The sequence below is a fragment of the Sinocyclocheilus grahami genome, unplaced genomic scaffold, assembly GCF_001515645.1.
Source record: "Sinocyclocheilus grahami isolate Dianchi unplaced genomic scaffold, SAMN03320097.WGS_v1.1 scaffold1078.1, whole genome shotgun sequence".
In the NCBI taxonomy this organism is placed as follows: domain Eukaryota; kingdom Metazoa; phylum Chordata; class Actinopteri; order Cypriniformes; family Cyprinidae; genus Sinocyclocheilus; species Sinocyclocheilus grahami.
The window spans coordinates 287,047-298,615 of NW_015506257.1; the positions used below are offsets into that span (position 1 = coordinate 287,047).

Here is an 11,569-nt window from a genome sequence, read left to right on the forward strand (position 1 = left end):
TATATATATAAACGGTATGACTCCAAACTTTTGAAACAGCAATGTGTGTATTTTATTTATATCTTAATTGTCACTTTATATATATATATGAAGATCATCCGTTTGGAGCCGAGCACAATTGTTTACACCCCTTCAATCTGTCTCCACAGCTCACTCTACAGAGCACCAAATCCAGAGTGGCTTTCTTCCAGGAGCTGTAGCCATCCAGACAGGTTGGACTAGTGTATGAATGCTTGAATGAGGTCTTTTTGTGTTTTTATCACATTCCTGACAGGCTGTGACCCATTCCTATATGATCCTAGCACATTCTGATGATGAAGAATGTATATGTGCCAGAAGTTTACATTACACTAAGAGGAGCAAGTCCCTTTTCAAACCGCCACACACACACACTAACAAACTCATTCACATACAGAGTCACACTACACATTGTTTCAGCAGATATCTCTGTCTCTCTCGATCAATGTGTGTCAGAATAATTGGCTTAAGCAGTGGTATTGCACCCTTGTGCCGTATTAGTTTGGGAGTTTATTTTTTGGGGTCCGATATGGAGCTGTCTGGTTGTTCATAAAGGTTGTATTAAACCTAATTATGCTACAGTATAAAGGATTTTATACTCTCAGAGGATAGTTAAGCACAGGATATTTTAGGGAAAGAAAACCCTTTGGGATCACACTATTTGGAAAACTATTACATATGAAATATTTGGCCCTTTTTTTCAACTGTGTTTACTCCACTTGAAGCGTTTTACATTGTTTTAAAGAACTTGAATATATTTTTGAAAATGTGTAGAGGAATAAATGAAAAATTTTGTTGAATTAATAATGCTCTCACTTTACTTTGAACATCTCCCTAGCCCTTTGAACATCTCTCTAGTATTACACTTTAGTGTGCAACTCGACCCAGACTGATTGTGCCACAGGCATGATTGATACCTCAAATCATGTGACTGTTTTTCAGTGATCAGATGTACAATTTTCATTTGGTGGGTGTAAAGAAAAAAGCTCTGCATTGTGGCCATAAGCATGGCTCAGAATAAAGCTCAGCAGCGTCCGCTCACTTTATCAGCAGTCTCGGTTCCAGATATGTTTTTCACATTTATTTTCTCCATTGGGATTTTGAAAAATATATTAAGTATTAAATTAAAATAAATTAAGATTGAGGCAAAAAATAAATAAATAAAATCTAAGAAAACCATAGATATGACAACCATCCAGCAAACACCCACTCCCATGAAGCACAGCGAAAAACAATCAAATCTATCAGGGAAAATCTGTATACATTTGACTATTTTGAAATAAACCTTAAAAATTACTCGGTTTTAAAAATGAAATTGAAATCTGAAGTGACCTCTATGAATGCATATCTCACTTAACAACGCTGTTTCTTTATTTCTTTATGGAGAAAGTGAATGAGATTTTTACTCCCAGAACCCAGCTGTTAAGCTTCACTGTGTTTTGGGATGTTTCTTATGTGATTGTGTTTGTGTGTGGATGTTTGAAAGGACAGGGATGTATTGAGAACAGGGATCACAATCAGCCTAAAAATGAACAATTTGTATTTGTTACTTGAAAGCTGCAACTATCTCAATTATAGCATGAAGGATTAGTCAGTAAATTAGAATTCAGTATGACGATTCATTCATTAGTTTAATAGCTCATTAAACTCAAAGCTTTTTGCACTAAATATTGTGGAAATATGCATAGTTTATGCATTACAATCTATTGTTGTTTTTCCCTAATGGCTGTACTTGTATTATTCGTTACCAGGCAAGACAATAACTATAATTTAGCTGGGCAGATGTCTAAACTGTTTGCTTCATGTATCATACTTCCCATAATCCTCGTTATCATTATCACAGCCTGAGACACAAACTCCCCATCGCTCATCAGTTTCTACCCTTCTTCAATACAGTGTCTGCATGTCTGGATGGGTGACAGCTTGATTGACAGCTGGTTCGAGGCATATTGACAGGCTGTCGTACTCGAGAAAGGCATGTGCCTTAGGAGGTGACCATGTCACTGCGTCCCATCAGTCCTTGGGGTGGCAGATGGAGGCCTTGGAAGATAAAATTGCATCTGTAGGTGGTACCAAGGTGAAAAGAAGAATAGCTACTTTACTCAGGGTGAGAAAATCAGAGGCAGTGATAATCAATGGCAACTTTTTGCCTCGGGAATTTATAAAAAAAATGTTAATTCTTTTTTTTGTTGCAGCTTACTTGGATTACACAACTCGCATGCAATTTAATTGCCCAGACCATTCTCTAGGGGCAAGCTTTGTTTCTGATCTTAAGATGCTCTGACTTTAAAAGTGAAATTTTTTTTTTTATTATAAATGCTTTCTTCTGTTCCAGTTTTACATGCAGAGACTGCAATAAGGCATTTGTAGGTTGACTTGAGTGTCAAGACTGTCACTTTTTTAACACGAGTTTAAACATGTTAACCATCACGAGTACATGTTCAATGCATGCGCACCTCGACTGCTTTGTAATACTCTACCTGTCCTACAGAGGACAAGAGCAGGTATCTTCTGACCTCCAGGTACATTCATTATCGTAGTTTCCACCATTATTGCATTTTCCATATTTCTTGACTAGTTTTTAAAGGGATATTACAGGTGTAATACAAGTAAATAAAAGTTGTGGTATAATGTTGTTTAGCACAAAAAATGATTTTATCTTGTCCATCGTGGTCTTTCTGGATTACAGTGAGACACAATGTAATGGGGCCAATAAATGTAAAGGTTATAATCAGTGTTATATTAATATTATTTATATATTATTATAGTATTTATCAATATTTTGAATTGGCTTTTATTTTTAATTTGAAGTTTTATTAACTTTATGAATCTGTGTATCATTCGATCATTCGTTTTTGATTTAATATTGAAAGTAGAAAAATTAGAAAACGGCTCCTTTTTGTTTTTTTTCCAAAAAATGAAAAACGAACAATTCAGCTTAAGTTTTCGTTTTTCGTTCATGGGTGGAAAAATGAATAAACAGTTTGAATATTCGATTTCTACACGTGGGCGGGAATTAAACGCCCCTTTCTGCTGATTGGTTAGCCGAAGATCAAACCGTGCCTTCATCAGTTCTTCCGCAGTATCAGGCAGCAGAATAATAGTCCTCCACAAAATTAGATGACAAAGAATTAACTTGACGGAGCTGTTTAACTTGACGGAGCAATTTAAGTTGTACGGATTAATAACCCATTTTATCAATTTCATATTTTTCTCATCAGACAGACTAATGAATAGCTCGACACAACTCGTACCGGGGCAGAGTCTAGACAGGTCTAAGATGTTTAAGGAGACCGAGACGCGCTAAAGCAGCGCATTCTGTTGTTCTCTTTATTTTTCAAAGGTATGACATTTTGTACACAATTTAAAAATATACATTTTACCATACGACTATAAATGACAGAGTATTAAGTTATTTCCCCTCGATGGGGAAAAAAATCCAAGTGAACATCAATCAGTAGTACTCTAATAATTTAAACTACTTTAAATATGACTGCTGCAATTCTCGTTTTTCGTGTTTTGGAAAAATACGAAAATACGAAAAAGGAGCCGTTTTCAAATTTTTCTACTTTCAATATTAAATCAAAAAAACGAATGATACACGGATTATACACAGATTTTTATGTGCTTTTATTTCTGTTTATTTGTTTTATTTTTCACATTTTAGTACTTTAACTTATTTTAGTTACACTGAAATAAAATTGGTGTAGAAAAAATTTTTTCGCTCCGAAATTGTTAGTAGATACAAATAATTACAAAGAAATGGCAAATAACATTGTGAACAGTGTGAAATTTTGTACAAAGAATGAAAGAGTATTTTATTGTAAAACATACTCCAATCTAAGTTTTATTGACAACTTCAAAACAATTCTTTTTACAGTGTAGTAGCCAACAAGGCAACATTTCTAAAGTTTAAAAGTGTTTAATATTTATTTTGTAATTAAACAAATATATATTATATATTTATTCATATATTAAGTCTTATATTAAATATTTGTATTTTTATTCTAGCTATGTTTTAATTACCGGAAAACAATTTTTAATACTTTTGTTAAAATTAACAACATTCCTTATAATTTTATAAAACCAATCACATAAATTCTTCTGTTGAAAATTGTGTATTATTTGAGCTGTAAATTTGCTCTCGTTGAATCATGTAACGACACATATTATTATGTTACCACACCTACTATACCATATTTTAACATTTATGAATTGGCCTCTTTCATTTCCATTGTAAGTTTGACACTGTAACCAAACTAGTGGACAAGTGGAAATTAACTTTTTGTGGTGATAAATATTATGCCATAAATGCTGTTGATTCAGCTTAACTTGAACTTGCACTATCAGCTTTAGTAACCACTTAGCAACTACTAACCACATCTTATTAACAACTGCACAGAAAGGCATATATTACTGTGTTCACACTACTCAACTCAAGGCTTGTATAACCTTGAAACTTCAAATCTCTCTTCAATCTATTTTAAACATCCAGGAAAGGCTTTGTCAAGCCAATACTCCAACTTCAACTTCACTTTTCTACTAATTCTCTCCGGTGCTGCTAGGGCTTCAGAAATTACACACTTTACCTTTAATCTTCATAAAACATACAATATACCTCACCTTTTGTCATTGAGCTACTGCTGTACTGTAGGCTGAATTACTGGATGTCAGTGCTTTTTTTTCCACAGAGCTGGTTCTCCATACCTGAGACACTAATGAATGACATTGAGTGATTAGTTTCTCTGCTTAAATTGCTTTAATAGGCTTCAGGTGACTTACAGATACCCTTTGACAGGATGGAAGAAAGCTGTGTGTGTGTTTATGCTTTGCCCTCACGTCCATGCAATGCCTGCTTTGTTTTGTATTTGCGTCATTGGATATACCAGTAGGACATAACTGTTATCACTACCAGTCTTTGAGATGATGATCAATGGGGAGCATCAAGCCTGAGCGCATACACTCACACACTCCATAAATTTATGCAAATCATATCCATGCAACAGAGTATGTCTGAATGTGGCATGTGTTGAAATGTCAGAGGGTGTATAATCAGTTTAGCTCTTTTGTTCTCGCTTGCTTTCGGTTTATTGAACCATTATACCAAACTATGGTTGAATGCTTGATTCTGATTGGCTGACAGACGTTCCAGGGTCTTGATTAGTGCTCTGAATCTGTTCAGTAATGCTATAAATTTGTTGACCAAATTATAGTTCTATATAATATTGCCGCATTCTTTGTGAATTAACAAGACTTCAGTTAGGCAAGAGTGTGACTGTTTACTGGGAAATGATTGTTCCTAACCCCACCTTATTTAGTGGATCTCCTTCGTATATACAAACCACCCAGGTCTCTCAGATAAGCAAATCAGATGATCCTAGACGTTCCAAGGACTAGATTGAAATTGAGTGGTGACCGGGCATTTGCAGTAGCAGTGTCTACCTCTACATCTTAGACTGGCTCTGTCTTTAGGTTATTTTAAATGAAACTTGAAATTGCATTAACTTAAATTAGTGTTTAGTTCAGCAGGTTAATTAGCGAGAGGCATTTTTAACATTTGTTGTCATTGATTGTCTGAAAGTAAATGTGTAATTTTATTGTGAGTTTGTACAGCACATTGGTCAACATTGCGTTGTTTAAATTGTGCATTATAAATAAACAGAAACAGGTATTTGGCTATGACTATAGCTGCACTACTGTTTGGAAGAATTTTGTAAAAGAAATTGATGTTTTTAATTAATATTACAGCAAAGACTAATTATAAAATTGAGCTAAAGTGACAGTAAATACACTTATAATGTTACGAAAGGTTTCTGTTTCAAGAATGTTCGATTCACCAAAAAAATTCTTTAATAAAATATATCACAGTTTCTATAAATATATCAAACAGCACAACTTTTTTCAACATTAATGGTAATAATAATAATATTATTATTAATAATTAATATAATTATAACACTATTATATATAATATATATTATAATTAATAATAATGATAATTATAATAATATTTCAATCAATATCAATATTACTTGAGCACCCAATCAGCATATTAAAATTCTGAAGTATCATGTGACACTGAAGACTGGAGTAATTTTAAAATATATTGAAGCAGAAAACGGTTATTTTAAATTGTAATGTTTCTAAATATTACAGTTTTTACTGTATTTTTGATTAAACATGATGCAGCCTTGGTAACAAATTTATTTTAAAAACATAAAAAACACACCTTACCAACCCCAGACTTTTGAATGGCTAGTGACTGTAAATATCAAACTTGGGGTACAGATGCTCACTGGTTTTAATGGTGCATTCTGGAAAATTCTAGGGAGTGACTGCTTCAGTGCATTAAAGTCATTTTTTTATAGTTAGACAGCCTGAGACTCTCTGGGCAGTGTGATAAATTTAATTCATTTTTGTTGGAACGTTTTAAAATGTATGTATGCTGAATGTCCACATTTAGAATCATTCTACGGACATCTTTACAAATGAGGCCAAATGTGGGTTTTAAGCACTCAGATGAGGACTGACTGCCATTTTTAACTCTGTGTTTAAACGAGTTTGAGAATGAATTTGAGTATTTGAAACTATGACAGCACCAAATCATTCATGCAATGACTCAAGCAGAGTGTTTTATCACTCACTGTCTCTTTGTTCCTGTCTGGAATTGTATTATCTTCCCCATCCTCACGTCTTCCCCGTCTAGTGCGGTGTCTGTCCACCGATGGGTGGTGGACCAGGGGAAGTCTACCTGAGCAAAATCACTCTGCGCTCATTAGGCTGTCCAATCACTGCAGGGTGGCCAATCAGTCTATTTGTAGCCTGCCGTTTTGCATTTCAGCCCATCAATCAAACTCGGTTGTGATCCACGCAGGCGCTTTTCCTAAGCTCTGAACAGTCGCATATTAAAAAAACCCAATAAAACGAATAGTAACTTCTGTTGATGTGTCGATTACCAGCAGGGAAAATTAATTCATTCGATTTTCGTGAGGCAAATGAGTTGAGCAGCAGTGATGCTTTACTCTTCCGGTCTCTGGTGTTTCTAGTCAAATTAACGCGTTTTCTTAGCTGATAAATAACGTTAAACCTGAAAATGGGTTTAAAAAGCACATGACGCTGTAGTTTCATCACTGCAGGGTTGCAATGACCATCATTTTGCAGTAACTTGTTATCTGTCTGAGTGGGTAGATGACACGAAGCGGCTGGAGGTTATAGCTGCAATGAAAACAAATGAGCATGCATATCCTACATACAGGATTTCCACAAAATGATAAGAGCACACATAATTGTATTATTTCACACAGTATTTGAACTTAAGCACTGAAAGCCATGCTCGGTTTCTCTTGTCAGTGTTTGGCATGGAATGCAAGCCATACGCTGTCGGACATGGACAGATTTGCTGGTGCGCAAAACAAGTGCTTTACAGGAATTCCTTACATTTATTGCTGTTACTGTGGCAACCAACAGCAGCACCGCTTAAATATGCGCACATTTTTATTTTTAGTTACACTGAAAAAAAATTAAGTTTAATTCAGTCGATCTTATTACATCGTTTTAACATGGATTTCTATGGAGACCGGAATATGAGAGCATTCAAACAAAAGTTAGAATCCATCATGGCGGCATTTAACAGTTTCTCCGAAAAAAGGTGCATAAGAAAGTAGAATTAAAATGAATTGAAATTTGAAGGACTTCATGCCACTGTAGTTTTTGACTAGAAAAGCAAACGTCTGCATGCTGAAAAGTTTTTAAGTTTGAATATTTATAAGATAGGTATATCCTAAAAATCTAAGAGTTTTAGTGACAAGTGAATGCTTTTCAATTCTTTGAGATTCATAGAGGTCTAAAATCAAGGAATTAATAGATTTTTGCATTCAGATTTATTTATGATCTAAATTGATATGACATTTTATAACATTTCCATCTGATCTGTCATTTTTGGTGCCATTTTTCACTCGTTTCAAAAGATTTTATCATTAATTTATGTTGAAATTAATAACAATTCTGACATAATGTTTCATTTAATTCTTTAATTTGATATTTTTTTATATTATTTGACTCAGTATGTATATGACAGTAAAATCTAGTTTATATATAAATATATTTATAATACAATAAATAAATTCATAAAAATCTTCTATATTTCTAAAGCTGTCAATACATAAATACTTCTAATATATTTTAATATGATTTTAAAATAATTTGATACACTTTGATGTTAACATCACGCATGAATACCTAGAGATACTAATAAGATCAGGCAGATCGATTCAATTAAGTTTTCAATTCAAATATAGCTTTATTGGTATGACTAATACAGTATTTCCATCTGATCAATCTGTCTCTGTTCAGTCGTCCATCTGTCATTTAATGTATCTTTATCCTTCCTTCCATGCTTCTACCCTTTCATCAGTCCATCTGTTGTTCTGGTATATGCAACGTTATAATATTCAAACTATAACTTGTGGTATTTTTTTTCTTTTTAATTTCAGACAGCGCTTTGTTAAGCCAGCATTTAAAAGTTTCCTTCATTTACTGCATTTTCATGACAGGGGTGGTTAATACCAAGTTGCCACAGTTTTATTTTTATATGCACAGTATTTGAGAAGAAACTACATTTTTGTAAGTGTTCTCTAACATTTAATTTTTGTTTTTTTACTGCTCTAGTCCTGCTCTGTATCAATTGATGTATTAGTGCAACACCCTCCATTCAGTTACGTGTGTGTCTAAGAGAAATGTATTATCCTTTCTGCCATTAGCTGCCACTGTGAACAGAGAAGTCTGCGTCATTATTACACTGTTCTCCTTATAACATGAGTTTCAGAAATTAAATGTAACAACGATCCCTTCTCTGTGGTCGACTGTGTGCTCGGAAACACCTTTTTTAAATTGGTCTAAGATCCGCATAGCCCTTCCAAATCTGAAACGGCACAAACCATTGCACTAGGTCATGGATCACTGAAAAGGTCAGCTATTTATTTGTATCCGTAGAGCTGATTTAAAGACAGATGCTCAATCTGTCTGTCAGCAGCAGTTTTAAACATTGATAATAAGAAGAAATGTTTCTTGAGCAGCAAATCAGTATATTAGAATGATTTCTGAAGGATCATGTGACACTGGAGACTGGAGTAATGATGCTGAAAATCCAGCTTTGCATCACAGAATAAATTACATTTTAATGTATATTCAAATAGAAAACAATTATTTTCAATTATAATACAATTTCACAATATTACGGAATTTACTGTTTTAATTTGATGTTTTTTTATTAAATAAATGCATCCTTCGTATAAGAGACTTCCTTCAAAAACATAAAATAAATCATATTACCTTTAAACTTATGAACTATATATATATAAGGCTGGGAAACACTGACCTAAACAAACCTTTTTGTTGTAGTTTTAAGATGCTTTTTCCTAAATATTGATGCAGTGATGTTGCTCCTCAAAAAAAAAAAGTAGGACACCGAAAGACTAATTTTTGATTTTCTGTCAGTTCATTGTTTCTTTTGGACTTTCAGAATTCACACGCGTGCTCTGTTACAGCTGTGATCAACAGCACTGAGAGAAGAAGAGTAATCAGAATCGCAAGAGTTTTGCAGCTTCTCTTTCTCTCTTTTAACCCCTGAACACAGTGGTTTTCCCTCCACATATGCACTTGTCTCATCAATGTAGGAAACAGTGCTCACGCTGTCACTGCTTGTCAGTGTTTCACTTCTCTATTTTTAGAGAAACGAACGACATATAAAAACCACATGCTTTTTTTGACGGCCTTGTTTTTTTTTAAAAGCTTCTCTCTCTGTCTCTCACACTCTCTCTTTTTCTCTTAGTCCTCCTCTTCTCATCCTCTCATCCTTTCAACCTCAGCTAACTTGCTTTTCTGTCACACTGTCTACCTTTCATCCCTTGTGTCCCCTCTCTCCTTTTGTCTGTCTGTGTTGAGCATGACTTCTTGAGTCTCTCTCTCTCTCTCTCTCTCTCTCTCTCTCTCTCTCTCTCTCTCTCTCTCTCTCTCTCTCTCTCTCTCTCTCTCTCTCTCTCTCTCTCTCTCTCTCTCTCTCTCTCTCTCTCTCTCTCTCTCTCTCTCTCTCTCTCTCTCTCTCTCTCTCTCTCTATCTATCTATCTATCTATCTATCTATCTGTCTGTCTGTCTGTCTGTCTGTCTGTCTGTCTGTGTTGAGCATGACTTCTTGAGTCTCTCTATCTATCTATCTATCTATCTATCTATCTATCTATCTATCTATCTATCTATCTATCTATCTATCTATCTATCTATCTATCTATCTATCTATCTATCTGTCTGTCTATCTGTCTGTCTGTCTGTCTGTCTGTCTGTCTGTCTGTCTGTCTGTTTCTTGTTCTATATATCATTGTCAACCATTCTGTCATTTTATGTATCCTTCTATCATTCTTTCATTCGATCGATCATTCTTTCGTCCTATCACTGTTGTTCTATCATTCTATGGTTCTGTCATTCTCTCGTTCAGTCTATCTATCGTTCTATCTATTGTTCTTCTGTACTATCACTCTATTGTTCTTTTGTACTATTGTACTATAAATTTTTGGTTCTGTCATTCTATTGTTCTATCATTCTATCAGTCATTCTTTGCGTACTATCACTCTATCTGTCGTTCTGTTTTTGGCTCTTTATCATTCTATCTATCATTCTTTTGTTCAATCTATCGAACTATTGTTCTGTCTATTCTATTGCTCTATGTATCAATTTTTGTTCTATCATTCTTTCGTACTATTGCTCTATCGTTCTATCATTCTTTTGTTCTATTAATCGTTCTTTCATTTTATCTATGGTTCTAGTATTCTTGTATCTATCTGTCTGTCTGTTGTTTTATCTGTCGTTCTATCACTCTAATGTTCTATCATTCTATCTATCCTTCTGTTTGTTGTTTTGTCATTCTGTTGTTGTATCTAGCATTCTAACTAATGTTCTATCATTCTGTCTGTTAGTCTGTCTGTCCGTTCTATCTGTTCTGTCAGTTGAGACAGTGTTCACCTACCAGTGCCCTATTAACATGTAGAACCACCCTGCAACTGCCTAGTAACCACTCAGTACACCCCAGCTACTATCTAACATTGCCTTTTTAACAGCCTCCATCTTTCTATAAGGCCTCTATAGAATTCAATCGGTTACATTTTAAATATTTTTCTAGTTCTACATTTACACGTTCTCTTTTCTGTTGAACTGGTTCTTTCATTCCTTAGTTTCATCATTTATTCCTTCCTTCCCTGCTTTCCTTCCTTCCCTCATTAGCGTCTTTTTCCTGTTTATTTCTCTCTTAAATCTCCTCTTCCCTCCCGCCGTCTCATTTCAGTATGATCGCTGGTGATGTTTTCTGTGAGGGAGTGAGTCATACTGCTTACTCACTGGAAAAAAAGGAGGGAAAGTTTGAGTTTGCCCCACTTTTCGGTGTGCCAGCAGGGAACTCTGCAGCTTTGACCTGGATTCTGCACAAGAGCCATCCGCCAGGCTTTCACGACTAGATAGTCTCGCTCTCTCTCTGTTCCTCATTGTGTCTGTATCTGTCTGGACTCT

The 11,569-nt window shown here is 34.7% G+C and overlaps 1 pseudogene; it reads left to right on the plus strand.

Moving 5' to 3' along the window:
• LOC107566475 (merlin-like) overlaps positions 1–324 on the plus strand; it is a 47,895-nt pseudogene extending 47,571 nt beyond the window's left edge.
• Positions 325–11,569: the final 11,245 nt, after the last annotated feature.